At 47.4% G+C, this 6,000-nt stretch overlaps 1 protein-coding gene across 1 annotated transcript in view; it reads right to left on the minus strand.

The window, feature by feature from the left end:
- Positions 1–5,207, minus strand: part of Tnc (tenascin C) — an 87,119-nt gene extending 81,912 nt beyond the window's left edge. The window contains exon 1 of the mRNA XM_052176641.1: positions 4,905–5,207. The gene's annotated coding sequence lies outside the window, so the exon portion shown is untranslated. The remainder of the gene's footprint in view (positions 1–4,904) is intronic.
- Positions 5,208–6,000: the final 793 nt, after the last annotated feature.

A 6,000-nucleotide genomic window follows, 5' to 3' on the forward strand; every position in this document is an offset into this window, starting at 1 on the left:
CTTCCCTTTTGTCTCTGTGACAATGACAAAGTAACAAAATGCAGTTACCTTCACAGTTATCCTTTATCTGCCTGCATCAAGACTAGTTTGGACACATCCTTAGAGATGTTAGCAGACGCCACCTTCCCTCTCTTAAGGTAAGAGGTGACCTTTGGCTGATTCTGCAGCAAGCTATCTGCTTTCAGGGCTTATGAAACACCTTTGTCTTTTGGCAGTCTGTTTAAGAGAGAAGAAAGGACCGGCCAAGGCTATTTGAGTTAAAGGGCCCACATTTCAGGACCCGTGAACTTCAGGAAATTTCAAACATCTGAGAAGACTTGGAATGAAACAATCTTTTAAAAAATTTCCACTCACAAATAAAGTGAAAGTCCACATGGAGAGGATTTTCCATTCACAGCCTACTTTGAGTGTGGGCATTTCGCTTTTGTTCCATGGAGGAGAATCAAGAATGGTAGTGAGGGCACTGAACTCCAGGTGGCTCTTAGCGTCTAGGAGCGACTCTTAACATGTGTGCTGTGACCTCTTTGGGGGTTGAAGGACTCTTTCACAGGAGTTTCCTGAGACCAACTGGAAACAGATATTTATATTGCCATTCATAACTGTAGAGAATTACAGTTATAAAGTAACAACAAAAGTAATTTTATCTGGGGGGGGGGAATCACCACAACATGAGGAACTATGTTAAAGGATCATAGCATTAGGATGACTGAGAACTACTGCTCTAGGAAGAATATATGGCAGAGAAGGAAAACGAACAAAGAGGATTAGATTTACGGGTATAATTGAGCAGCAGTCTGAGCACCAGGGTTGAAATCAGGTAACTATGCAGTGGTCTCTCCTCCACCAGAAGTCACAGGATGTGCGCAGATTTCATAGAAGGCAAAGTCACCAGCGTGTTTTGTATTGGAAAGGATTGGAATTTTTAGGAAGCTAGACTCACTATGCATTAAGGGGGTTTTCCTTCTTGGAAAGGGGCCTTCTTGTAATGTTTCCCACATGTTGAAGGTGTTTAGACTGGTCTGGGATGGGATTCAAGGGGATTCCCAGCTATCTTCTTGCAGTGAGAGGTGTTTGAATCATAATCTTCCTCTTTGAGGCTTTGGCAGATTCTGTAACTTAGAGCCTGTGACTGTTTCCTGACAACCTTCAGAGACTGGGGATAGCCCCATTTTTATCTACCCAGCAACCCCCTTAAAACCATACATTTAGTTCTCCTATACCTTAGAAGATGCAGATATGGCTTTGTTCTCCCTTTTGTAGCTCCTACATACAGCAGGGGAAGTGTGTTCTGATGTCATGAAAATCACTAGGAAGGACACGACTGCAGCCTTGTTACCCACCCCTGTGTGTGTGTGTGTGTGTGTGTGTGTGTGTGTGTGATTTCTCTCTTTCTGCTCTCTGTCTTCCTCTCTGTCTCTCTCTTGCTGTCTTTCTCTGTGTGTCTCTGCCTTTCTTTCTCTGTCTCTCTGTGCCTGTTTGTCTGTCTGTCTGTCTCTCCTTTCTATCTCCCCCATCCTGTCTCTTAGTTGACACTGGAATGTTTTCGTTTCTAAGCAATGGGTAGCACGACCACCAGCTAACCCTTCCTGTGCACCATGAGGAATGACAGCCGTAGGCCTCCTCTGTGAAATCGAGAGGCCCCGATGCCAGCTGGAGTCTTCTGTACTCTTCTGGCCATTCCCCAAAGGACACCGTGCAGGCCTCTGCACTTGGTGAGCCAAGCCTGACGTCAGGAGGCAGCGTGGCACAAGAGACAAAACGGTGGGGTTTTGCTTAGAAAGTCTGGGTCTGCAGTCAGTTCTGACTCTTGTGGGAAGACCTGGGCTGAGCTACTCAGCTTCCTTGAGCCTCAGTTTCTCCTTCTATTAAGTGGAGCTGCTAATTCATAATTTGCAGTTCGAGAAAATGAAGTAGACAGTTTTCCCTGTCACTGTGTCACGTTGTCAGCCCTGACTCTTAGCTACTTTATGTCAGTGTTTGACTGCCATAGAGGAACTGTACAAGAGAACCAACTAAGTATCTGTTCCTCAAGCTCCACTTTTCAAACCCAAATAGAGTCAGTATGCAGGAGCCTCTGTGCTTTGTGCAAGCTTGTTTGTAAGTTCATGGAAATGCGGGAAGCGAGATGAGAGGAGTTCTTAGTTCACCGTGAACATGAGAACTGGTAGGATTCAGGGGGTATGTTTTTCATTCTGTCAGCCTGAGTTCCCTTTCCAAATTCTCTTCTGGTTATGTGATCAGGCTATTGCTGTATTTATGGGTGGCCACAGTCTGACCGGAGGGGCACAGTTTGTCAGAAAGGAAGTGCTTTCCTTCCGAGGGCTGTACAAGAAGCTGGTACACTGAAAAGAAGCACAGCCTCCAGTCAGAGACATGGGCTTAGATTCTGGTCCCATCACTTGACTTCTAAGATCTAATCCCTCTGCTCTGTGAGTCTCTTTGTCTCATAAATACACCCATGCTTCAGAGACAGGCTGTGGCCATTTGGTACCTTGATGCCCAAGGAAGCAGCAAGAGCCTATAGCTTTTACACTGGTTAACTCTATGCTGGCTGTGGTGGTTACTGACATTGATTGAAATAACCAATCTTAAGCCTCTAAACTTCCTGTCTCCTGTTTCATTTGGGGAACTGTCCTTACTCCCATAGCTGCTGGAGTTCAGAACTCTGCCGTGAGTAGGCACTCTCTAGCTGTGAGACCTGGAGCTGTGTGTCCTGTTGCTTGCAATCTGGTGAAAATGTTTCAGGGGATGAATAATGGGTTTGGACCCTTTAACCCCATGTTAGCCTACACAGTCTCATGCTTATCTGTCAGAAACTCTTTTTTTATTGTTCATAATTTATTAATAAATACTTCTATTGTTTAACTTGGCAAACATTTGTTTAGAATATCAATCTTTAAAGTATCTGTGATCTAGTAACAAGGTAAACAGAAACGCCCCTGTCTACTGAACTCATGGTGCATCGAGAGCCAGCTATATCTATATGAGGTCCCACAGATCCCCCTCCCCCCAGGACAGGACACTCCTCACTCTCTCGGTATGGGTGACAAAACTGATGGATGGAAGGAAGCCTTGTCACCTCTTGAGACAGGGTAAAGAAAGGCCAAGAACAGGAAGCTAGGTGTTTTGAGCAAAGGAGGGAGTTTGGCTTCACTCTTTTCATCTTTCTCTCCTGTTCACACCACTTGACAAACTCAGAGACTATTCACACACTGCACCCGCTTCTTTGCCCAGATGTGGTCACATTCTTGGAATGTACGAGGCCAAGGCACAGTGCTGCCCATGCCCTGTGAGAGGCTTGGTTCCTAGGACAGGAGCGCTTCCCTTCACTTCCCTTCAGCTTATTTAGATGGCACACACCTCTCACCAGCCCAGGTGAGCTTTGTTATAGCTCAGGATAAGGCAATGGGGCAGGGGGGGGGCGTGGGGGGGTGGCGGGGTGGCGGGGGGGGGGGGTGGCGGGGGAGGGCTGGGACAGCTTTCATTTCTAAGGTGCATATAGAGAAAGTTCTATAAAACAAAGAAAAGAAGGTCCAAAAACCATGAAAAGGGGCGAATTCAATCATAAAGCGAGTCCAGCGTCCAGCTTACTCTCTGAGGCAAAGAATCTGATTCGGAGGAACCCCCAGTCACACAGCACTCCACAGCCAAGCACTGGAGCCTGTAAATGCCTGAGGATATTCTGGAGTCAGAACTCCACATCAAGCCCAAGGCTGCCACCTTTTCTCCTAATGGTGCCAACACAACCCCTTGCTTGTAAAAATATGTGCCTGGCTTGCAGGCTCTCTCAGATCAAGATAAAAAGACAGAGGCTTTTGGCTGGGGGTGGAGGGTAAGCAGACACTGCAAAACTGGGTTAAGTGTCCCTGCTTTTCAGTTCTAGGGTGAGGGCAGCTTTGGGCCTTGACAGAGATTGCCCAGTTGCTAGTTTGATCTTTTTGTTTCTCATTCACTCCTCATTATAAGGGGAGCTGTTGTTCCCACTTCAGAGAAGTGGAAACTAAGGTCCACAGAGGTGACACATTTCCCTGACACATTTATGTCGTGGTGTGGTGGCACTAGTGGGAATGTCCAAGTCTAAGGTCAAATCCCAATCTCTTAATCCCCCTGTAACAGATGGCACAGAGGAATCTCTGTGCTCTTTCCGGAAGTTCACCAGGGAATGTGATTTCCCATATCTAGGGAAGATGTTACTGGGGTTCTGGGATAAAGTGTCAGGAAGAAACCTGATTTGGGAGTAATATGGGATTCAAATGCCTCCAGATCTAAGCATGCCCCACCTGAGGTCTGTGAATCAGGAGGTTGGCATCCTGCAGGGTGCCCACCAGTCTCCCCTTACAGTCTGTGCGTTGTTCATCCATACCCAGAACTCACCTCCTCGCTCTGGTACCCAGCTCTTACCTTTCCCCAGAGTGGACACTGAGGATCAAATGGGGCAAGAAGGGAACGGAAACTGTCAAGTGCTGAGACTGTACATGCCATGCGCGGTTGTGGTCTCCCTAGGAAGATACTCATTCCACCCCACCGCTGTGAGCGAATACCGCTTTAAAAGGGTCCTTCTCTAACGCTCGAAAAATGGGGAAATCCACAGGTGAGAATCAACTAGGAAAAAGGTTAAGAGGAAAAGTAAGACTTTTCCCCCAAAGAAAGACAGAAACAAAAACTTTACTGAAAGTTCCTGAGTGGTTACTACTGACAGATCCATACCAAATACAAGACTGCAGGAGGGCAAGCCCGGGATAATCAGGGCGCATCTGATCACATCCAGCGAAACACTCTTTTACACTTTACTGGGCTTGGAAATAAAACAGAAGTTTCATAGTTACAAACCCACACCTTACAGGGTACCGGTAATGCCAGGAGCACACCAGAAAGACCCTGGGTGATGGGATCAACAGACTCACCTTTTCCAGGTCGGGGGAATCAAAGTCTCTGGGTGCACCGGCTTGGTGAAGAAGTACCTGGGTTAAGCCACAGCGAGTTCCTAAGCGCGCAGTCCCTAGCGTCTCCCCAGCCACTGTCTGTGCCCACCAGAGGCTAGGGTGTGTGTCTGCGCGCGGGAGAGACGCGTGACGGTAGGCAGGCTGTGGCCAGAGCAGCCAGCTTTGGCAGGCTTATATAGGGAGCTCCTTCCTCTGTAATGGGACGCCTCGCCTCCAGACATCCTTTCCCACTTTTTTTTTTTCAGTTGGTGAGTTAAAGGCACAGCCCTCCCAGCGGAACAGGGTTAGCTCATGAAAGACGCACTCACTCCAGGCGCTCAGCCAGCTAACGGACCATTTGCATACAATTTATAGTGAAGAAAAAAAAGTAGGAATTCCAGCTCCCTCCGCCCCCGCAGAGTAGTTGTTGCGAAGTGTGATTTTTGCATTGCTCCACAAACGAGTATTCTAATTGTGAAACAGAAGCCTTGGGAGCCGGGAGAAGAGGGAACTGGATCTGGCTCTGCTCCTGGACTAGAGCAAGCTGGAAACACGACCTGGGCTCCCTTGGGCTCTGGGCAGCAGCTGCGGGGTGGCACCTCAGAGAAAGCCCGAGGGCTGAACCCAGTTCCTGGAAAGAGGAGATCCTGGAGGGCTGAGCAAGCCCGGGGCAGTTCAGATTTCTCTTGGCCAGCTCAGAGATAACCCAAGATTAGTTCTCAGCAGGTGGGAACCATACTGGGAGCTTTTCTGAAGCGGGACCCAGCTGCCTGGAGGAATCATTATCCAGATCCCAACATCCCTGCAGGAGTCACTTTCTGACAACGTTTATGCCACATACTGAGTGCCTTCCACTTAGTAGGGTCTACTAAGTAGTAGGGTCACGGTGGCTCCTGAGCTCCCAGTGTACCTAGGTGTTGAATGAAGACTTTCCTTTTTCTTTTGTTTTTCTTTTTGTTTTTCTTTTTGTTTTTCTTTTTGTTTTTCTTTCTTTCTTTCTTTCTTTCTTTCTTTCTTTCTTTCTTTCTTTCTTTCTTTCTTTCTTTCTTTCTTTCTTTCTGTCTGTCTGTCTTTCTTT

Source organism: Apodemus sylvaticus, chromosome 3 (assembly GCF_947179515.1).
Source record: "Apodemus sylvaticus chromosome 3, mApoSyl1.1, whole genome shotgun sequence".
In the NCBI taxonomy this organism is placed as follows: Eukaryota; Metazoa; Chordata; class Mammalia; order Rodentia; family Muridae; genus Apodemus; species Apodemus sylvaticus.